Raw genomic sequence first — 24901 nt, 5'->3', positions numbered from 1 at the left:
AGTAAAGCTGACCACTCACGTCCTACTAGTGCTGAAGTCTGGAATACGTTGATTCATAAATCCACTCCCCCATACGTTTTCATGGTGCAGTGCTTAATGAGTTAAGCACATGGACAACTGTACTTTACTTTCAAGCGACATAGGATTTGCATGCAGCAACATGAAACTTGCTTTCTCTGAGCTGACATCTTTGATGAGCGTGTAATGATGGAAGGGTCTGATGTGTATATCTTCTTTTCAAGACACTGTAATTCCCGGGGTAAAAGTTATATTCGAGGGTGGTTAATATTCGGGCAAACATGACACAATTTACGACACGAAGCCGTGGCCTGTAGTCCGCCAGCAAACTATACCCACCGAGCAACCGCCGCTTGTCGGCAAAGTCAGTGCCAAATTTTGCGGATAGAGGCTGTCGCGTGGTCAGCGCAACTGATCCCTACGGCCGTATTCTAGACGGGAGCCGCTAATTTCCTTGCAGTATCTCCTCAAATATCCTCACGAGGCTGAGTGGACCCCGTTCCAGAACCACTACTTTTCGGAAAATCGTGTAGCGCCGGCAACCAAACCCGGGACCTCAGGATCTGTAGCCAGAAGCTCTGAACACTAGACCACAGAGGAGCGATGCTTTCACTAAATTATAGAGCGTCTTAACGTTACGATGACTGATGAACGGTGACTTGGATCAGATCCGGTATAATCTTTTTCTTTCCCCATGGCCTAATTAGGGCACTGTCTCTGCACTTCCTTCAAAGTACTGAAGATAACCATGAGAAATACAATTTAGAATAATCTGGAGCGTTAACGCTATCCCAGCCCGCTCAGTGACGCCATATAGCCGACGTTTCGGAGTAACATCCCACTTTCACTTTCACTTCCGAAATGTCGAATATGAGCTATCAGACTACACGTTGTCATGCCCCAGACAGGAGCGATCTTAATTTTATTCAATTTCTCTACCGTTGTTCTACATCTGTCTTTTCTTTTATCCTTCACACCTGTTTTCTGGCATCTTACTAGTATTTGGCCCATTCGTGTCCGTGTGAGCCCGTCGAAACACATCCGTCTGTTCGTCTGTACGCATGAAACAACTTAACTTCTAAACGGATATTCGTTACATTTGACGTTATCTACTTTTATTGAAACTTTTTGACATATTCCAATTTTAGTTTAGGTTCGGGCACCAATATCGGATTCCGGACTTCGACACCCATACGCGTTCCTGCACGTATGTAGAGAGTAGCTCGCTGAATATTTGGCGAAGCAAAAAAAAATATTTCGGACCAAAACTCCAGAGACAAACAAACCCACACTTTGTGCCCAGTGTGCAGACTCCGTGAGCTTGATTAAACAAACGAGAGAGAATTCACCGTAGCCGTTATGGGGTTCTCAATTTTCTGAATCTGCAAAGAGGAAAAACTATATTCCTGTATCGGGCTGTGGAGGCCCAAAGGGTTGTGAGACGTGGAGATCCCCACGTTGTCTAGACCAGTGGTTCTGAACGTTTATGAGACCGCGGCCCAGTAAGTTCTTTTTTTTATAAGACGAGGGCCCAGTCCCAACAAATTTACTCGTAAATACCTTTCCAGTTTTGTTAAAGTTCTTGCATTAAGCTAACTATAAAATATTTATTCATGAAAAATGCTTAGAAAATGAAAATGACAAATACCAGAAGAGCCTCTCGCGGCCCAGTATAATTGATGCCTGGGCCCACTACTGGGCCGCGGCCCGGCGGTTGAGAAGCACTGCTCTAGACAATCGGTTCAGAGATGGGGGTGAGACTGTCAGCTTTACGACCCGCCCGCCCTTTAACCCTAGGAAGATTCCTAGTATTCATTTCTGTTAGAGGCTGAGTCGATCCCAGGAATACAGTACGGCTGGAAGGGTTAGGTCTATTGAAAAAAAATTGCAATGAGCTCATCGGGGATCGAACCCACAATCTTCTGGTTTTTAGCATAATGCCTCAAGCAACTCTGCTACCGCGTCTGTATATATTATATATATTATATTATATAATTATATAATATAATTTAACCGAGANGGGAACAATTTGGATACCCTAAATTTTCGTGACATTATGCTTTGGAATTTTAACTCATTTGGCTCCGACTTGAAAGAAAAATTGCCTGCCTCTTCCAATCTGTCATTATCAGTCTAGTCTAGCCTGTTTCTCCATGCGTCTATATAACCTTCGTCAGTAATATTACACTGATTTTCTCTGACTTCAGTGACTTCGCAATCATCAGCTCTAGAATTGTGAAGTCAGATAACGGTCACCTTTCTATATTTACTGAAACCACCTGCACCTTTGTTAGCTACACCCAACATTGCAGCTATCGCTACAATAATATACGTTGGGGATTATGTCTTATCGTATAACACACAACTTGGTGCTGCATGTACGATAGGGCCTCGACCTCAGTCAATGTTTCTTCATACAGCATCACTGCTACTGTACAAGATAATATGGAACAGGGAATTCCCCGCGGTTTCATTTTCATCACAAAGTCGTTTGAGTACAGGGTGGTGAGGAGAATATTTGGACTGAAGAGAGACGAAGTGTCAGGAGGTTGAAAAAAACTCCATAATGAGGCGCTTCATAACTTGTACTCTTCTCCAAGTATAATTAGAATGATCAAGTCAAGGAGTATGGGTGGGCAGGGAATGTAACACAAAAGGGGCCAAGAGGAATGCATATAGGATTTTGATGGAAAAGCCAGAACGAAGGAGATCTTTAGGAGGATCAAGATGTAGGTGTGTGTGTAATATTAAAGTGGATCTTAGTGAGATAGGAGGGGGTGGTATGGACTGAACTGATCTGGCTCAGGATAGGGACCTATAGAGGGCTCTTGTGAACACGACAATAAGCTTTCTAGTTCAATAAAATATTTGGGATTTCTTGAGTAGCTGCACAAGTAATGACTTCTCGAGAAGGGCTCAGCTCCTAAAAGTTAGTTCCTCACAGTCAGAATTCCCACGTCGGCTTCTAGGCTTTTAAAGTAAGCTAAATTATGAAAGGAATCACTTCTGGAGACATTACACAAATAAATTTTGTCTCACGGTAATTTGTCGTGTCTTACGAAAATCGAAATCATATGGAGCCCTGCGTTCGACAGCGTTCCGTCTAATAACTTTGAAATAAAAAGAATCTAGCGGAATAGAGTTCGTGAAAGTGATATACATCTCAGAGTGTTATATTCTTAATCGCGTGTTTCGCTGGCACATATAACAGAATTAAAATGTAGCATGTTGGGGACGTTACGCAACGTTGCGAGCCCCCCCCCCCCCGCAGCTGAAAGCTTATTTCGTAAGTCATATTTCTTCCGGCATTTCCTCATTATTAGCGCTGATAAGCGTTAACGTTTATTTATTATTCACAATGCAATATCTCCCCACCTTTAGCTGAGAAAGCATGACACCCTCCGGCAACAACGCTACAAGGGATGCTGCTAAAACATGAAGACATTCATCTTAACAATGATTAATTGTTATACACGTATACTGGATAATGGCTGGCTGGTTAGCTGATTATTTCACGACGCTTTGCCTACAGTAGAAGCTATTTTTTTTTAATTCGCATAGTGGGGGGTATAGTCCAGTTGGGTCCACTCTGCACGGCGGCCACTGATTGGCCTATTGTACCTGCCCCGGGTGATTATGATGGAGAATTTGGTGGAATGAAGATTGGCAGGGGAAACCGAAATACTCAGAGAAAACCCGCCACAGCGCCACTTTGCCCACCACAAATTCCACTTGACCAGACCCGGGATCGAACCCGGGCCGCAGCTGTGGGAAGCCAGCCACTAACTGCTTGAGCTATGGCGCGGCCATTAAGAGCTATTTAGTGTCTACTGGATGATGAAGTAACATTGTTATATTGTATTTAACCATCTTATTGCAATAATGTAATTACTTTTATACCGAAGTGAACGGAGTTCATGGAGGTAGGCCTAGGCCCACTGGGGCTGTAGTGCCAAGAAAAAAAAATACTTTTATGCATGGACTTCTGACTCAAATGCAACTTATTAACTTGTTACACTCCTCTGTCACTAAATGTTTCGACCGTTATCAGGTGCATGTCTACCTTGCCAAAATGTTGTACTGTATGTTAAAATTACATAACTCGGTGAACGTGATGCTGATTATTAATTAATTATTGTCACTTGTATTAGTGACTACTAGACGGGGTTTTGGTTGGTGAGTCGATTTATTCGATATTCACAAGTCGTAACTAAAATCAGTTCTTATACTCTCAAGATTACTGATTACAAATATTGATTTGTTACTTAATTTGTTTACCTTGAAGATTCTATGTTGGATATAAACTCTTAGGTAAATAATACGTGTATATACTTCAGAAACAATATGAGAACATGGGAAGTCAATATACTCATATGAGGGAGAGTCAGTAAAAGGTCACAAATGGAAGTAAAACAACTGTAATGGATGTAATAGGGTTTCTATGTCTATCACTAGATAGCAGCACAGTCCATCATAATGACATTCTAGGTAACAAGAGAGCATGCTCATGTCAGAGGCTGATTTCAGTAGCCAAAATGGCGACAGTACTTGATTGTGTACTACTTAAGAGCAGTGTTTTGTTGTGCGTTTTTTTTTTTTTGTGGGCAATAGGATATTCATAAAGAAATGTTTCCTGTTTACGGTGGGAAGTTTTTGTCGTGTAAAGCGGTTCACAACTGGGTCGAGCATTTCTGTCAAGGACATCCGAAAGCTGCAGATTATGCCTGACGACATGCGGAAATGGCTGAAACAACAGTCAAAAGATTTAGACTCGCCGGCAAAGCGATGGGACAAGTGTATCAATGTTGGTGGGGGGGGATATGTGGAGAAATAAATGCTTTTTCCATGCATTTATGATCTATTTACTGACTACAGCTCGTAAATCAACGATTTCACTGGAATAAAAAACTAAATATTGAAGAAAATATTCCGTCTGCTATGGGAACGAGTGTGTGTCACAGTCACAGTTAGTGACGTAGTCCGTTATGTCATAATTATAAAAATAATTATATTCTGTTTTTAGTGTATTTCAATTATTCATAATCTGGTAGCAATCCAAAATATACTTAAAAATTACTTTTCTTCAGCAAGGTTGCCTTGTCTGTAACAGTGTAATATCTACTGCCACCGGGTGAATACACAATTGCAGTAAATAATAATAATAATAATAATAACAAGGTATGAATGACGTCTAGCTTCATGTACAGGAGAGCAGAAAGAGCATAAGTTCGGTCCAAGCATTAACAAGCCTACTCCGCCAACACAAGACAATTTGTGCGTCAATACAATAGCCTAATGGACCGCTTATGACGTACGCGACTAGTTTCCTTAGGGTGCAGGCTGGGACAAAGGTACTGCGGAGGCTAGCTCTTGGCCGTGCCAAAGTTCAAGCGGTTAGTCGCTGGCTTCCCACCGCGGCGGCCCGTGTTCGATCCCGGGTCCGTCAAGTGGGATTTGTGGTGGACAAAGTGGCGCTGAGGCGGGGTTTCTTCGAGTATTTCGGTTTCCCTTGCTAATGTTCATTCCACCAAATTCTCCATCATCATAATCACCCGGGGCAGGCTACAATAGGCCAACCAGTGGCCGTCGTGCCGAGTGGACCCAGTTGGACTCCATCCCCCACTAAGCGAATTAAAATAAAAGTGCTAAGATTTAAGGGTCCTGGCCATGACCTCAACATTTGTATATAGTATTTTATAAGATGTTCAAATTGGGGCGTTGATATGGAAGCTATATTTTTCTTCATATTTTTAGTAACATTTTTGTGTGAATTGCAAAACATCTCTCAAGGAAAGGTCAAAATTCTTCCTTTTGAACATCTTTTATTTCCTGAACAGTAACATACATCCTAGCAAAGCAACCTCTCTTTCACAGAAACCCAGATAAAAGCGTTTTGAATTAAAAATATTTTCTTTGGATATGAGGCCCACAGTAATTACCCGCATACAATTCTCTTTAAATTAAATTAAGATATTTTAATTAAAAGATATTTTATCCTGTTTCTATGACGTACGTTAACACTGTTTCACGAATAAAGCTGAGTAGCTCAGTTAGTATAGTGTCACAGCAGGAGCACAGGTTCTCCTCCTTGGCACAACCTTCACACCGACTCTGCTTTCTGTCCGAGTTTCGGAGTAATTTTCCCAGGATATAAATCGGCCGAGTTATAAAGTTGCCCAGTTACCTACACCTAGTGCAGAGGTAAAGAACAAGTGGAGATATCCTTCCACTCTCTCATACGCCTTCAAGACGTAATGTCCAATTAAGCACGCTGACAAATTTCCATTCCACTTTACAATTTTGCGGAAATCTTCATTGATGCTTCCTACAGCCGGCCGCAGTGGATGTGCCGTCCAAGGTACGCGCTGTATTCCCGCGGTCGATCACTGGAATGTTGGCCCGAATTCTGCTTGAACCGTGGACGTTATGTCCCGTTCTATTTGCGTTATAAATACAGGCCCTCCGATGGGCCGACCCCCCGCCTAAGGACTCCCACCAATTGTCTATACCAGCGTCGCCCAACTGGTGTTCGGCGGGACTCCGGTGTTTCATGACAAAGTTCCATTATGTGTAATTAATAATAAATTTGCAAATATGTGGCATACTGATTTGTAAATTCCATCTTTTATATAAACGAAACACGATTTCAGTTCGGACATGTGTTGTATTATTAATGTTACAGCTTTCTTCACCATTTCATTTTTATTGTCCTTACATTTTGTGAGGAACACGCGGTAGCGTAACTGGTCTGAGCAATAAGCTGCAAGCCGGAAGATCGCGGGTTCGATTCCCGATGAAGTCATTGGATTTTTTAGTTGACCAAATCCTTCCAGCCGCACTGTGGCCCTGGGGTCGATTCAGCCTCTGACAGAAATGAGTACGAGGAATCTTCCTGCTGATAAAGGCAGGCCGACGCTTAAAGCTGACCTCACGACTATCTCTGAGCCGATTGTCTCACGGAACCGCGAGAAATGGTGTCCGGTATCCGGTCCGCATAACGCCAATATAAGCAGAGCCAGAGACGACACAGAGACGAGAACGTGACAATATAGTGACGACACAACGGCCCACGTCACGAACTGACAATGACGTATCCTCATTCCCATAGCAGATGACATATAAAGATTTGCGTGTAAATACAGGGTGATTCACGAAGTTTTACCCCGGCTTATGGTGCATATTCCTGGGGTTATTTCCTGCAAAATTTCCTTATAAACTTGTGGTCGATTTTCAATACTTACGGAGTAACAATGGATTTTCGAAACGCATCATTGTGAATGCAGCGCTATGCCCCCCGCCCCCACTGGGCGCCAATGCGTTCCAGTCAGCTGTGTCAGCAGATAAGCTGACCGGCTGGAATGTTGCGCGATCCTAGGCAGAGCGATCCAGTAGTGGACAGGACGTTGGGTTGGTGGTTGTGTGAAGTTAAGATGCCGTACACATTTTCCACTGAGGAATACGCCGATATGGTGTTTGTTTTGGGTGTATGTGATGGAAATGCGAGAGCCGCTGCTGCCGAATATCACCGGCGTTATCCTCATCGCAGGATTCCGAATCCTAAATCCATTAGCAGTACATTCAACACATTAAGACAAACTGGTTCTCTCCCCAGCGTTCGTATACAATACAAACGAAATCCTCAACATGAATTGTGCGAAGAAGAAAACATTCTCGATGCTGAAGAGCGCAGCCCGTGTGCAAGTGCAAGACGTCTAGCTCGGCGGTTCGGTTTATCTCAGTCCATGGCGTGGAGGACTCTTCATGAGAACGGGCTGCATCCTTATCATTTACAGCAAGTACAACACCTACAACCAGGAGACCGTGCTCTTCGTCTGCAGTTCTGCAACTGGTTAAATGGAAATCGGCAGTTGTACCGCTTGATAATGCTCTGCGATGAGGCACAGTTTACACGGGACGGGGTCAAAACAGTCACAACTTAAAGGTTGGGCAGACAATAATTCCCGTGCCACGATAGAATCCAATTTTCAACACCGATTCAGTGTCAATGTCTGGTGTGGTGTTCTGTATGATCAGCTAATCGGGCCGTTCCATTTTATTGCATTTGGGGCTGGACGAAGGACATTGTGTACCAGGTAAAGGTACAAACACGTGAAGCGTTGCTTGAACGTATTCTGGATACGGCGATGACAATAAGGAAAAAACGTGTGGAACTGCGAAATGCTACGAGCGCGGTTCATACGCGTGCGCTGCGTTGTGTTGACGTGCAGGGAGAAATTTTTGAAAATCTTATGTAAATCCAGTCGTCTTCTAAAGCACTACAGTTTAAAGGAAACAGAGTGATAGAAGGGTGCGATATGCAACCATTGGTATGTTTACAGAATGGGATGCTGAAAATAATGTAATTTTGTAATATAAAATCGATGAAAAATGTTGCACAATGCAAAATTAAGAAATTGAAAAAAAAATGGTCTTAGAATGCTTCTTTCCTAAAACATTGACGATTTAAAAACTGTCTGTATTGTATTTCTAATTTGTTTTCACTGAAATTCGAAGAAGAAAAGATTTTTCGCCAGTTTTCAAATTACTGTATCTCTTTAATTATGAGTTGGATACCATTAATATATTAACATTTCTTGTTCCAAATTACACAAGTATATCAATGTTGGTGGAGGATATGTCGAGAGATAAATGTTTTTCCAGGTTCGAATGCCATATGTTTTACGTTTTATACCATTTTGTGACATATTTAATGACTATCTCTCATACGTTCATCCTTTGGATAAATTTACCTTGAAGATAGAGGCAATAATTTCCTTCGAAAATCTGGTACACACAGGGTACACGTTGCCTCTTTTGTGCGTCATTTTACTGCTCTCTCAGTATCGAGACTATTCAACGTCGAATGGTAGGATAACTGACGAAGGATGAATTGGGATGGATTTGAAAGGAAGCGATCTTCTCTGAATTACGGTAAGTTTCAGTGGCTTGTCTGGAGGGACTGAATACAGATAAAAATAATCCCAGTTCTCTTGGCAGAGATTCGAACCAAGCACTTCTCGCACATAGGTGTAGAGCATTACAGCTTCACCAACCTGCCCGTTTACATGACGTCATGACCCAAAGCGCAGCGTGAAAACATCAGACTGAAATGAAAGACATGAGACGTTCCATATGAATACTAGCAGTACCCATGTGCAAATGGGCGTGCATACGGCACCGACCAAAAATATTGCAGTAATACAGCATGTCGCATTTTATGAAAGCATTATTCATAACATTTCAAAGAATCAACGTTAGCAACGCCATATGTTACACCACTCTTCGTTTAGCGTTAGTCTGCAAGACCGGCAAGTGATGTTCCCTACGCCTCTAAGGCGAACTGTCAGCACACCTGTCCACTCAAGGTCATCTCACGGTTAATTTCTATTTCATATATATATATATGTAAGTTTATCTGAAGTTAGAAGATGAATTGCGAGAAGCTATTTTTAAACTATATTGAATACGGAAGAATTCAATATAGGAACGTCAGTAACAGGCGACTACTGTGACATGTGTAGGTAATAATGTGATAGGTGAAAAGCAATGATAAGAAGATGGAGAATATAATTTAAACTATTTGGGTTTGAGAGGTCTCAACCATGGAATACAGGTTTGAAGGTCTCAAGATGGTTACGAGAAAAGATTATTGTTTCCTGGGAAGTGACACATTGTAGTTTGGTAAGTAATTGAAGTCGATTCGAAATATCGTCAAATTGGAGACAGCACACTGCTCCGAGAGGTCGGAAAACGGCACGCCAAACAAACTGTATGACATTAAGTGGTACAATACCATTATCTTTATTTCCATGAAACTGAATGTAACAAGATACCTCGTAAGAGAACCTTTCTGAAACTTTATATGCTAATGAAAGCCTCGTTGTTATTATGTTGCAGCGAGAACTGGATACTAAGAACAGAAAATGCTGTGCGCGCCATCTATGAACAGAAGTAACATACACAACTTGCTTGATGGAAGAATACGTTCATATAATGAGAGAATGAAGAAGATAAAATTATTTTTATACGGGGTTCTCAATTTCTCACGCCTGTGAGTATGATGACAGTATTCTGGGATATCATACAGCTCAGATTGCTAGATCGTTACCCATGTGACACCATGTAATTTGGTAGAATTTTACGGACGTTTCGGAAAAACGTACAGCTTCCTTGTCGTATTCTTCAACGATGAAATTGGTGACTATAAGTTAATCTGATTTGTTGGGGGAGAGGGGAATTACCAGATTATATGGCGTTATATCCAAAAGATAATAAGCTTCAGTATTCTCATTTTTTGTGACTTGATCACATGATCTGGAGAAAAGTGGGGGAAAAATCACACGACGAAAGATACGACATCAAAAAGAATGCAAGCCTACGAAGGGGAAATAGGTCATAATGCGGGCTAAAGATGGACGGAACGACCAAATGCTAATGGAGGCGGAATCGGACAATCAGCTATAAACTAAACAACCGTCATTTTTCTTAAAATAAAGTTTCATGAAATAATTAGTTCTTAATGGCATGAGAATCAGTCAACAGATGCTAAATCTTTCCTACAAGCACGTCTAGGCCATGCCCGATTATAAACTTTATAAAAGTAAAGGTAAAGCTATCCCTGTAACAGGCCGTGGAGGCCCACAGGACTGTGAGACGTCGAGGCAAGACAATCGGCTCACAGATGGCGGTGAGGTTGTCAGCCTTATGCACTGGCCACTCTTTACCCCCAGGAAGATTTGTGGTACTCATTTATGTTAGAGGCTGAGTCGACACCAGGACTGCGACTGTAATGAACATGTCAATTGAAAAATCTAACGATCTCATCAGGAATCGAATACGCGACCTTCTGGCTCGTAGAGTAGTGTCTAAACCAACTACGCTACCGCGTGCACCGTTTAATGTAGCTTCGTAGAAAAGTGACGTCACATATTTTCCCCCTCACCGTCACGACCCTGCGCAGTGATAATGGTTTAATATGATTGCATAGGAGCAAAACAGCCGTCGTCATAAATCGCTGTTTGCATTATGCCAAGCGTGGTCTTCAGACACTGTCTAGAGCGAGAAGCGAAATGAGTTTTGAATTACACAAGATATGCAACAAACTACTTCGTTTGAAACTCCATTCAGGTATGAAGTGCGCTGTACTCTAATTCTGCTCCTTGAGCTGTTCTCCGAGAAGTCACGGAACATAAATATCGAACATGTTCTCTTGTGGTCTCCCTGGTCAAGATACGGGGCAACATTCAAGGGGATTATGCGCCTTACAGCTACACGGTGTCATAACCGTTATGAGAGCTTCAAATATTTCTATATAGGATGTACTGTAACGTCAGTAAGTTATGTAGTAGGCTACGAACGAGCAAGGAATAATCTCTTTTGCAGTTTATCATGTCAATTATGTGAGTATTAATAATATGCAGCTGGCCGGTCACGGTAGCCGAGCGGTCTAAGGAATGCACTGCCTTCGCTCGTTCGGAAGGCGGGATCGTGGGTTGGAATCCCACTCAGGGCATGGATGTTTATGGTTTGTTTATTTGTGGTTGTGTTTGTGTGCGTTTTTCTGTGTTTCTGTACAGGTAGATGCCTTGCGACGAGCTGATCACCCGCCTGCGGAGTCCTACCGAATGTCTAAGATCTAGTAAACCGAAGTGAAACGAAGAGTTTAATGGAAGTAGGAAAAGGCCCAAATTGGGGCTGTAGCGCGAAAGGAAAAAAATAATATGCCTATATGAGCATGTTGAGTCTAGTTACCTAGACACATGAAGGAGTTATATTACGACTGGTTATTTGTGCGTGTTATTCACGTGAGACACCGTTAAACGTGGCCTCGACTTATCACTCGATAATATGTTGAAAAGAAATGTGAGAGGCTTGAGGGTGAGTTAATAGTACAGAATCTTCAGTTCTGAACGAGTGTTGCACTTGTGTATATATTGCACTGAGAGCCAGAGCCCTGGTATGACAATTTTTCGGTATTGCTTACCTTTAACGATGTGTGTTCTCAATAGCATTCGCATGTGATGTGTCGTTATTAAATTAGAGGATCGGGGGACAATTACGAGAACAGTGAGTACATTTGTGGGCGTTAAAAATTATAGAATATTTCAAATTTTTTTTTCAAATATCTGGGAACCGAAATAGCAGCGCATGAAATGATAATGGAGAGCATGGAAATGTTCAGAAACGCAATAAATTAGATTGCATTATTAACCCTGACCGAGCGACGTCATTGGATACAGAATCACCCGAAGAAGAACGGTGATTTTTACTTCAAATCTTCTCCAGCTTCGTCTCTTTTTTATCGCCTTTTATCTTTCTAGTATTCTCTCTAAATTCCTCTGTTATTTTTATGTCTTGTCCTTCTCGTCTCCTCTTTCTCCCTTTTCGTCCTCTCTTTCCCTTCCTTCTACTCTTCGTCCTGTATATCCTCCTTCTCCCTTTGGTTCAACTTCATATTCACTGTCCTCTTTCTAACCCATCTCCTCCCTACCTTCTTTCTCCTTATTCTCTCTCACCTACTTCTTCTTCTTAAAATTCCTCTACACCTCATTTTAATTTTTCCCTTACCTCACTTCTCCATCAACTTTCTACTTTGATTTTCCTTCCCCTTTTCATCCTTATTTTCCTTACACGTCTTCTCCCCTATATGCTTGTCCTACACTGCCCACCTCCATTTACTTCCCCATATCCTGTTACTTCTTCCTTTCTTCCTGTTGTCCTGTTCCTCCTTTCATCCCATTTCGTACTCTGACTAGCACGATGGTGTGTCAGAAATACAATAAGGACACACAATGGCTTCAGAGCCTAGCCGTGACGTACGTGGCAGCGAAATGTGGGCGCTGAGAAGCTAAGGAGCCTCTGAATTGAGGTTTCAGAGGTTAGATTAATGGTGAAGTGAAGATACACGAAAACATGTAGAAGCAAAAAATACGGCAGACGAAATTAGACAGTACCAAAGAAACTGGAAGGAACACGTAGAAAGGGTGACCCCTAGAAGCTTACAAAAAGAAACGTAAAGCTATCCCTGTAACATGCCGTGGAAGCCAATAGGATTGTGAGACGTCGAGACCCTCACATTTTCTGGACAGTTGGCTCACAGACGGCGGTGAGGTTGTCGGCCTTATACACCGGCCGCCCTTTATCCGCAGGAAGATTCCTGGTACCCAATTCTGTCAGAGGCTGAGTTGATCCCAAGGCTGTAGTGCGGTTGGAAGGATTACGTCAATTGGAAAATCCAATGACCTCACCGGGAACCGAAACCGCGACCTTCCGCCTTATAGCATAATACCTCAAGCAACTACGCTGCCGCGTGTGCCAGGACGCTTACCATGTCAAGTAAATTATTACAGTCCTGAGGTAAGACGTCACGTAGGACGACCTAGAAAGAAGCAAAAGTAACATTTCTACTAGATTTGTGACTGGAGTTACATCCAATCTAGCAGCCTCCGTAGTCTAGGGGTAACGTTCCCACCTCATGACTCAAGGTACGCGGGTTAAAACCCGGCGGTCATGGAATTTTTAAGTAAAAATTCAGGGAACAAGTCCTCCGGGAGGGACTTTAAGCCGTGGGTCCCGTGTCGTAGCTTTACGGCACGTAATAGAACCTCATGTCTCAAGGAGACCTCTGAGCCAAATTATAGGACATTTCGCGCCCAAAAGTAGTTTCTAACGCCTCTGGTAGATGGAGGAAGCATCAAGGTATCGCTGAGCCAGTAGAGGCCGAACTCGCTGGCTGAGTCGGGGCTGATGGTACGCACCAGTACCGGTAGGGTATAGAGACTGGTAGAATATCAAAGGAGAACGTACAATAGACGAAACTGGTCGCGGTGCATGGGGAAACCCACCCCTTCCAATAATAATAATAATAATACATCCAATCTACGCCACAGAAGAACATAAATTGAAGAGCACATTTAACAGCATAAATTCCGTAATTTTAACAACAGATACGCATGCTCTCATGGTGAGTTCTTAGTTCTTATTGTTACCGCAAGAGTGCAGGTGACTATGGAGAACATGAAAGAAGAAAGGCGATTATTATAGCACAGCCCATCCTAACACGGATTACAGATGTTTAATGAAATACAAAACAAATATAACATATTTATGTCTATTCCTGCCGACCTTTGGCAATTTTAGTGTCCATTTTCTGCAGATGAGACAACTTAACGAAAGAAATCAAGGTATAAGAATAGCATGTCTCCGGATTTGACTTCGTGTAGTTTCAACAGAAGTTCACAGATGTTTCGAAGGAACATACTGTCTCCATCTTCAGGGAGATGGCAAGCGAGAAAATGGAGAGATGCAATTCGCAAGCAGAAATTCTACTAGAGGGGGCACCCACCTGAACGTACAGCTCGGAGCTGTGAGTACCTGAGGTGTTTCAGACACCTGCGACATGTGTTAAGCGCATCCAGAAGCAGAGGCCCGAGTCCAGGCTACAATAATTTTGCAGGACACTGTACAATGTTTTGGGAATGAAGAGAGGAGCAAAACAAGGGGCATGAGAAATTCAGGGAGAAGTGGAGGGCGGGAGGTTAATGGTAAATCGATAAAGCCAACATAACCTGACACAAGAGCTCTACAAGATTTCCAAAACACGTTTCCATAGCAATACAATGCTGTGTTTCATAAAGTATTGCCGGCCCATAAACAATACAACTCCATTTTATTAGTTCAACTTCGCGCCTTCGTGCATTTGTAGGTTAGGTCAGAGAGCTGCTTATGGCGAATTCAATATAAATTTGTTTTTTGGTGCTTGCTGTGGGTAATAAAAGGCGTCCATTACGCAGTGTGATTAACTCGAAGCAGGCCCCTTATTAATAATTATAAATAACGTAATAATTTAACGGCGAAAGCGGAATTTGGTGAGTGAATACCTGGGTACGTGTACAGCTAATTGGGTTACAGGAGCTAGGGAAACTCTTTTCCTTCTGCTCCGCGTTCGAGTGCGTTGCAGCCAGACCGGCAGGATGAGTCAGTGCTTACAAATACAGAGTGTTATCTTCACTAATTGCATCCTGTTGTGCTCACATTGTAACCAGGAACGGATGTGACAAAAACGCCTATACAGAAGGAATACACAATACACACTAAGGGAAAAAACAGAAAACAAAATCACGACATGCGCAAGAATATACATGTATATGACAACAAACTAAATAGTAATAGCACAGCGGCCTCCGTAGTCTCCGTAGGTAACATTCCCACCTCATGACTCGTAGTACGCGGGTTCAAATACCCGGCGGAGGTCGTCGAATTTTTAAGGGCGGAAAAATTCAGGGAACAAGTCCTCCGGGAGGGACTTTAAGCCGTGGGTCCTGTGTCGAAGCTTTACGGCACGTAAAAGAACCTCATATCTCCAAAGGAGGTCACTGAGCCAAATTAACGGACGTTTCCCGCCCAACAGCAGTCTCTAATACCTCTGGTAGATGGGGGAAGCATTATAGATACCTCTCAGCTAGTAGAGCCAGTCTCGCTGGCTGGGCGGGACTGATGGTAAGCACCAGTACCGGTAGGATATAGAGACTGGTAGAAATCATAGAGGGAAGCACAATGGACCAGTACAGGTCTCAGTGCATGGGGAAACCTACCCTCTCCAATAACTAACTACCTAAATAGTAATAGCATTACCGTGAATATATGATAGTATACAATGCGGACCAAAACAACATATAATTTTACATTCAATGACAAGAGATGTTTAAATTTCGAAGTATTTTAAAATTATAAAACTTCTTGCAACTTCGTGACGGCTGCATGTGATTGTTATGATTTGCACTAGTACGGATCCTTATTAGGACAGTTCAATAACACGAGATGTATTTGATGAGACCACCTGAAGATGGTCCCAAATGTGGACCGAAACATGTAGCAACTATTAAATGAAACCAATATGAGCAGTTCGATTGGTTTATTTTTAGTGTTGTGTTGACTGTCAAATACCACCAATACAGAGTGTTACCCAGTTACACTTACTACTTACTAACACTTACTGTTACTACTTACAGGACACTGTCACCTCAAAGGACACCTGTTCAAACTGGGACTAAGTGATAGTCCCACTTGTGAGAGGTGTCAAGAAGAAAATGAAACAGCCACACATATCCTGTGCGAATGTGAGGCCTTAGCTTGTTTAAAATTGTGCCACTTGGGTCAATATTTTATGGAACAAAGTGACTATTTCGACGTCCCCACGTACAAAATCCTGCGCTTAATTCGAAGTGCAGGATTGCTGAGGCAATAATCAAAAGGGGAGGCACTAGATCACTGTGGTCGCGGTGCAAGGGCCGAGAGGGCCCACCCCTTATACATTCGTTCATACCGTACGACTTCCTTTTCACACTAGAGCGACCAAATACATTTCTCTGCTCTCCGACTGTCGTACGGTAGATGTCGCATGTCGTCACGTATGAAAGCTAAGACTACACTTTAGGCTGGGGCCACACGAGCGGTCAAAATGCGTCCGTTGTAGAAATAAACAAGAGAGGCGAATGCTACTCCTTCTTCTGGCTCCATTGCAGACAAAAAACTACGCACCGCATTCTGCAACTGTGTGGTGTCCTCATCAACGTCCGTCATAAAGTACGTTCGTTGCAACGGACGTACTTCGTGCGCTCGTGTGGCCCCAGCCTTATATTCTACTACTTGATGCGACATGAACCGTACGGACGTCGTACGACCGATGTCGCTGTGTGTGTTCCTAACCTTACAGATCGGTAAAGTGGTAATGAGTAGAACTCTGGGTGTTTCTTCAGTAGATGAAGAACTGTCAATGTTTCATGAAGTTGACGACTTTGGTGAGGAAGTAAGGATTTCAATAGCAAGATATGAATAATTGCATATTCCGAAAATTTCAGTCTCACGAGATACACTCTCTCCAGAGCCCTGACAGGCTTAACGGGCAGCTCATGTGATCTTTCTTTGCGCTATTCAGCGAACTGCCTACTCCGAAACTCATAATTCTGCTACGTTATATCAACTCGTCAGGTTAAATATGGCAGGATGACTGTATGAATACAAAAGTATGCGACAGGAAGAGATTGCATTTTCATTTTGTAATCCTTCTGGAAGGACTGATAAAAATGTAGAGAACATTTATCGGTACATAGGGACCATAGGTTAGGTTCGAACCGGATATCTATCAACTGCTAATCAGACGCGGTCTGGCTGTGTCGTTTATTTGGAGATTGAAATTTCATCTAGAGTAAATCATATGCAAATTCCATGCAAACATTAAATTAGCATACCAGGACAGCTCGCAAATACCAAAGGTACACGAATGTACACTGCAATTCATAAAAGGCACAGTCAGCCATTAAATTTTATGCAACTGTTGAATGTCAGTACAATTTATATTTCTGGCGATTACAGCACGAATCTCCCATTTCAAACCCCCCCCCCCATTATAATATGTTATTTATAGAATGCAATTTATTTATACTGCTCTAGACACACAATATTTCGCTTTTTATCTGCTCGCTGATAATGTGTGAAACAAGTTAAAGCACAACGAAGTTCTGTTCAAACTTTATGTCTTCAGTAAGCATTATTAGTTTCGAAGCATTGTTTCTCAGTTCATAAAGTTTCTCTGACTCGCGCTGTAGAGGACTTTGAATATTCTGTAAGTTTATATGGTTTCTCTCGGTCTGTTTCTGAACTAGAATCTTAATACGGCTCTAATTAGATACACGTTCTGTTTCCAGGTTATGAAGATACTGTCCCAGGAAGATTACTACAGCTGTAGAATCATACACAGACGAATGTAATTAATGCAAGAAATATGAGGTGCTAAAATTTCAGAGACAAACATACCACATACCAGTGTATATACGTAGTATAAGGTAAAGCGCTCCCTGTGCTTAACTAATTAAGCACCACGCTATGAACATGTATGGAGAAGTGAAGTTACAGCTCCACAATTTTTAATTTCGGCATCAGATGGAAGCTAGTGGTCAGTTTCACGGCTCTGCCGCTCGCCCCCCCCCAATAACCATTGGTTAGGAGGCTGCCCCTGCCGAGATTCGAACCGCCACCGTCCAATCCGCAGCCCGTCTCTATACCGACTGAGCTATCCAGAATTCCTGTACATGTTCATTAATTTATTAACTGTTATTTATTTAGTGCAATTATTATGTTTCTGGACATTACAAATCGTCCTGTTTCTACTTAAAAACACAGCGACGTTTCGGAGACTGGATTCCTGTCTTCGTCTTTAGGTGGAATCTTCTCAGTTTGGTCCACCTTAAGGATGCATACGAGGTACAATCTTAAGACAAANTATATATATATATATATATATATATCAGTTTAATTCTTCTCACAAAGTATTTCAATAATTAAAATGAATAAAATAAAATTCATAGTTATCGTAAATATATAAAATGGTTATTTATTATATTTACGATAACTATGAATTTAATTTTATTCATTTTGATTATTGAAATACTTTCTGAGAAGAATTGAACTTCACAACACACGGCAGTTTTCCATAAGTTGGCTGCCTTGCGCAGTTCAGTAGTCCCAACGCCACAACTGAAGCTTTAGCAGACGCGCTGTGCAGCTGTAGCTTAACCGCAGTCACATTTTTCTTTGTTACGTTGTGTTTCACACATCAGGATGCCAAAAGCAACTTATCGTTGGAAAGGGAGAACAGTGAGTTAAAAGTACGCCCTGTGACTGCGCATCTTAAGGTGCGTCCACATTACTCGTGCTCGTGTGACTCACTGTGCTCGCGAGTAATGCGGACGATATGACAAATCACGAGACAAGCAATTTTTAAATTTTTAATTTAAAAACTATAGCCAATAATTTAAATATGACTACAGCATACACACTACGAGTAAATATACGGATCCTCACGCGCCGAAGCCTGGCGAGCAATTGAAGTAGTGTGGACGAAGATTTACGAGCACAAGTAAAAGCCAGACGAGTGTCCCGACGAGCACAAGCCTGGCGAGCACGAGCACGAGTAATGTGGACGCGCCTTTACAGAAACTCGCTGTAGTTTCTGCTACGCTACTTTGTAACTGTTTCCAACGTCACGGCACTTCTACAGCGACCAGCTTGCAAATCCAGTAAAAATCAAACTTACAGTACATTTTTATTAATTTCTCCTGAACGGTCTATTGAATGTAAATGTAATTTTGCAACACTTTTCCTAAAGGCTGAAACTGTACGTATAAAAGTTTTGTTTAAATAAAAACAGGACAATGGATAATGTGCAGAAACACAGTAATTGTATTAATATGCCATCGTAACAAATGTTTAGATCTTATTTATTTGTTTATTAAACGACACTGTCAATAGCTCATAACATAGCTTCAGATTTTGCTGTGTTTAGTGAATAATGACCTGGAAGGGATTTGGAAGGAATTGATCGTGGCATAATTGGAGGTACTATCCACGCGGTAGTGTAGTTGGTTGAGGCAGTATGCTACAAGCCGTAAGGTCGCGGGTTCAAGTCCCGATGAGGTCATTGGATTTTTTTTTTCAATTGACCTAGTCCTTCCAGCCGCACTATGACCCTGGGGTCGACTCAGCCTCTAACAGAAATGAGTACCAGGAATTAATTAAATGTGTTGTTAACCTGCTTATATAACAGACAATAAAACCGACTATGGTTATCATCGGGAAGTCACGACGGCTCTGTGGATATAGTGATGGGCTACGGGCTCGACCGGGACTGCAGAGCGAGATATTTCCCTTTAGTCTCCAGCCCGACCCCGAGGGCCACTCAACCTCCTATCTAATGGATATCGGAGGTTCCTTCCCCGGTGGGTTAATCAGCCTGGGAGTAAATATGACCGTTCATCTCCATCAAATGAGGAGGCATCGGTACCCGGTCTGCAGCTACTTGCTCACGCTAGTTCCTCGCTCGCGGATTTTTATACCTTGAAGATGGAGGCGATACATTCCTCCGAAACAACGGTTAACACAATATCTATACGGCACCACATCCTAGAAGACAGCACTGTTCAAAATCGTCTAAAGTTGCAAATGTTTATCTCAACCACTTAAATAATAAAAATACTCAAAACAACTGTCATCACGAATATAATCCCAGAATGCATATCCCTTCACCCAGCACACACAATATTTTATACTTTGTGTTTTTACATTATATCTCTTTGGACATGTTTTTATCCTCGAGATTTTATTTTTACATATTTTTAAACATCCAGAAGTAGAACTGCACTGTATCCATTTATTCTGCTTCTGTCGCTTTTTGTGACCCTTCGCAACTGTTAGCCCCAAATCCCCTCAGGTACTGAAGGAATTCAGTTACTGGAGTGGTACACTAAACAATCGTATCTCCTTATTCCCTTTACTTCCTTTTTTATTCCCTCCTACTGCGCAGGTCATGTTTTGCTTCCATTGAATAACCTTACTAACTGTGCTGTGCAGATTCGTATTATGGCACCGAAGTGATGTCCTGTAGATGGGTACCACTGTTTCGAAGAAATATACTGCCTCCATCTTCAGGTCTGAAATGAACTACTCATATTCTAATTGGCCTATTTTACATTATTTGTCGAGTGAGTTCTCTCAGTCAGTATATATTCTGATTTCAATTCTGGAAGTGTCAGATTAGAGTATATGCCGGGGGTAAGTATATGACAGGATAGCAGCTAAAGTAGGCTAGGACCGCTTCCTTCAACATCCCTTCCCTTTGATTGTTTACTATCAAATCCTTCGACGCTATGTATTCTGAGTTCCTGCCAACGTCGTTAAACTAGCTAGAAACAAACAAACAAACAAATATAGTTCACGCCACTTTTGTCTATCCTGCCGCTTCCTCTCCTTCCTCACTTAAGCTCTGAAGAAGGAGGCAATATGTTCCTTCGAAACTTCGGTTCCGACCTACCAGAATGTGTCTTTACCAAGAGACCATAATCTTAATCTCCATTTGAGACCCTGATAACGGAAGTATATGTTCCTCCGAAACACTGACATGAACCAACAAAATTACAGTAGTATATCATAAACCTGTAGGTCATAATACAATTCATTTTCTAGCTTGAGAATGGAGGCAGTATGTTCCTCCGAAATACTGGTACCTACTCACATTACAGCACTGCCATAACCGAGGTCACAATATGAATCTCGATTTCATATCCTGAAGATGGAGGCAATATTTTCCTCCGAAACATTGGTACCTATTCACATTACAGGACTGCCATAACCGAGCTCACAATATGAATATATATTTTATATCCTGAAGATGGAAGCAATATGTTCCTCCGAAATACTGGTACCGATCTACCACACTACAGCACAATGCCATACTCCAGATCATGATATTAATCTCCATTTTATATCCCGAAGAAGGAGACAACATGTTCCTCCGAAACACTGGTACCGACCTACCACACTACAGCACCTTGCCACAACCGAGATCATGATATGAATCTCCATTTTACATCCTGAGGATGGAGGCAATATTTTCCTTCGAAACACTGGTACTGACCTACCGGACTACAGCACCCAGAAGCCCACAGCGTGAATTTGTTCTGTAGTTTCCTTTCTCTCCTCCCCATTTCCGCTTCAGCATCTTCCGTTTTCTAAACAGTTGATTCGCAGACATTTGATATTTTCTGCCCTGCTGTGTTTCATTTGGGCGAGACCCCATTCACATATACCGTAACTGCGCCCTCTACCATTTCTGCAATTTCATGTTTTCCAAGTCTCACTTTATATTGCAGCTCATTTGCCTCTCGTCTGCCTCGGTCTCTCCTATTCTTCGTTCACTCTTCCTCCGTCGAGACCAGTTTTCAAATTAAAGGATCACAGTGTGAAACCTGGTCTCGCGTATCAAACGAACAGCAGAAACTGCGGGTGATTGTGAGCACAGCACTGAGGGGGAATATTTGGGGTGAGTGCACAAAGAAGGGGTGCGAGTTTGTGCTTCTGGTCATTATCCGTCGTCCTGTTTTCATGAGAATGAATTTTGTCTCAATCTTCGGGTGGAACCTATTCAGTTGGTCCTTATCTCCGGACACCACCAGAGTCAGAGTCATTTTACGACTGACTGTTTACAGCCAGTCAGTTCGTCTTGGCGACAAGCCCTTTGAGACTCATGACCAATATAATTTTATTTCCCAACTGGACATTTGGGGTTATAGCTCTTATGTAACATCTTCTCTGATAAGAGGATGGGTCCGTCGTCACATTTGCTGCTGGTCCTCGCCAGCGCAGTCATTATCAGGTCTTCATGACCACATTTTACTGTCTCAGATTTGAGACTCCCCCAACCTGGAGGGCCAGGTCACCGTATTCTTATCCCCAGCAAGAGGGTGGCCCAGTTATACCCCTAGGTACTGGGTTCCCTTTTCGTCGCCGACTACGACTCGCACGGCTATGAGATATTCGAAGCGGTCTCCTTGAGCCGGCCTCAGTTCCTCGTTATATAGCCCCGGGGTGAACCCAACAGAAAATATCGTCTCTCAACAGTATTTCCACTGTTTGGCGTTGTCGCGGAAAAGTGTTCACCAAACCGTTGCCTAACAATGAACGTCTACTCTTATTATACTATTCCGACTTTCAGGCAATGCTGTCTTTAATTAAAATAAAACATGCCGACGGCATAAAACTTTGATCTTATATCGAACGAACTTAACGCAGTCACACCCTATGGACTTACTTCAGTAATTGTCTTCAGGAAAGGAAAAAAATGATAATATAATGTGGATATACAGAGCCGTTCTTAATTATTCTATAAATCTATGAAATACGACACATTATTTATGAGTTCTGCTGGCTAAACAAAAAAACCTCCGCGACTTCAGTCCGCAAGCGAACTATACCGACCGAGCGACCGCCGCTTGTCGGCGAAGTTAGTGCCAACTTTTGCGGATATAGGGTGTCACGTGGTCAGCGCAACGAATCCTCACGGCCGTTAATTTCGATTTTCTAAACCGGAGCCGCTATTTCCTTGGAATAGCTCCTCAATTATCATCGCGAGGCTGAGTGGACCCCGTTCCAGACTCACTTCTCAGAATATGTGGTAGCGCAAAGAATCGAACCCGGGACCTCTGGATCTGTAGCCAGGAACTCTGACCACTAGACCACAGAGGCAGCTTGCTGGCTAATCTATTTTAATTAAACACAGAACATCTACTTTTTTGTCATATTTGTTATGGGAACATACCGTATCAACAATAATTTTAGAGTTCAAATATGCGCCACATTTAAGTATATTTATTCGTAGGTGTTGAGGAAGTACAGCAAGGAGACCGCTGCAGCAGTGTCAGTGTGAAACGGCACGCGTGAACTGCACACTTCACGTTACTCTATACTCAGTTATACGTTCCAGTGAATCTGTCGCTTTTGTTTTGTTCCGACTCCGAGAACACGAAGCGACAGGGAAAGTGTGGTGTTGACAGCCTATCTGTTACATTTCGAAACAAACTTGGATTTCTGTGGCGTCCGGCTGCAAAATAATGCTGCTATTCCGTCATATACTGTCAGTATGCAACCGGGGGAATTCCTACCATTTGTTACATAAGCTTTCACGCTATTAACTTCCACTGATATCTCCCCTATTCCTGTCCCTTCCTACACGACAAGTTGTGGCCGACACTTAAAGCTATCTCCCATGAATCGAAAGAAATATCAACTGGAGACAATCTCCTCTACACAACACTCCACATAAGATAAAAATATTGTCACGTGTCCGGTATTCCGTGGACAATGATAATGGGTTCAAAGTCAAAGTTATTTTATGACTGGCGGTTTACCGCCAATCAATTCGTTTTGGCGTTAGCCCCCCTTGAGGCCCACGACCACAATTTTTGTCCAGCTGAACTCTTGCGGTAATAATCTTTATGTAACATCCTCTCTAACGAGATGTGTTTGTCTCGTATGAACACACTTGGCCTTTCGTCGAGTGTAATAACGGGTTTTGGATTGGATGATTGGATTTATTGACACCTTATACAACGACGCAGAACAGAAAACACAGCTCCTCTATTGTTGAAGATCCGCGTTATCATGCAGTTGTCTGGCAAAGAATCTCGGCACGGACCACATAGAAGACATGTTTCATTCGCGTATTGTTGCAGCCGCGTGTTTATTGGTCCGATACGCAGCAATGGATATCCTTTATTGTCGCGTATGCATTACCCAGCAACTGTTGTTTACCAAGAATCTGTCTCCGCAGGAACGTGTTTATCGAGCCGCTTCCTAGCAGTGGGTCAATACGTCACAGTAATATTAGTACTCATAGATGAGATAGGTTACGTTGGCGTAAGAGACGTCTCGCTTGTTCGTGACCTACTACGCAGCGTGTTGGTGCTCAACAGCTCCTTGCTACGGCACCGCGACACTGCGTAATGTCAATCAAAAATCGTTTATGTACGGTATATACAGAAGTACATAAAGAATATTGGGGCAGAACTGATTGGAACCAAATATACGTTGTATAGGAGTCTGGTTCAGGAGAGTGACCAGTGGAGGCACAGACTCTCTGACCTACCACAATTTGCCCGAGTGAAATACCTACGAACGACTAGGAAACGTAACACGCTGAACAGTTGATATGTTGGACATGATATTAACATGATAGAATAAATGACGTTAGTAAGGAGGTTGGTCTAGAAATATATGCAGAGAAAACTAAGTATATGTTGCCGTCTCGTCACCAAAATTCAGGGCAAAATCATGACGTAAAGATAAAAAACAGCTGTTTTGAAAAGTGGCACAGTTCAGATATTTGGGATCGGCGATAATAAATCAGAACCTGAGGATATTGACCTCGGGTAACGCTTGCTACCATTCAGTTCAGAACCTTTTGTCTTCTCGTCTGCTGTCCAAGAGCATAAAAGTCACAATATACAAAATTATAATTTTGCATATGGTTCTGTACGGGTGTGAAACTTGGTCT

The 24901-nt window shown here is 42.4% G+C and overlaps 1 protein-coding gene across 1 annotated transcript in view; it reads right to left on the bottom strand.

The window, feature by feature from the left end:
• LOC111869399 (dipeptidyl aminopeptidase-like protein 6) overlaps nt 1-24901 on the bottom strand; it is a 253783-nt gene that overhangs the window by 73300 nt on the left and 155582 nt on the right. The window lies entirely within an intron of this gene.

The sequence above is a fragment of the Cryptotermes secundus genome, unplaced genomic scaffold (genome assembly GCF_002891405.2).
Source record: "Cryptotermes secundus unplaced genomic scaffold, Csec_1.0 scaffold692, whole genome shotgun sequence".
In the NCBI taxonomy this organism is placed as follows: Eukaryota; Metazoa; Arthropoda; class Insecta; order Blattodea; family Kalotermitidae; genus Cryptotermes; species Cryptotermes secundus.
The sequence above is the reverse complement of the archived record's forward strand: the minus strand, read 5'-3'. Positions and strand labels throughout refer to the sequence as shown.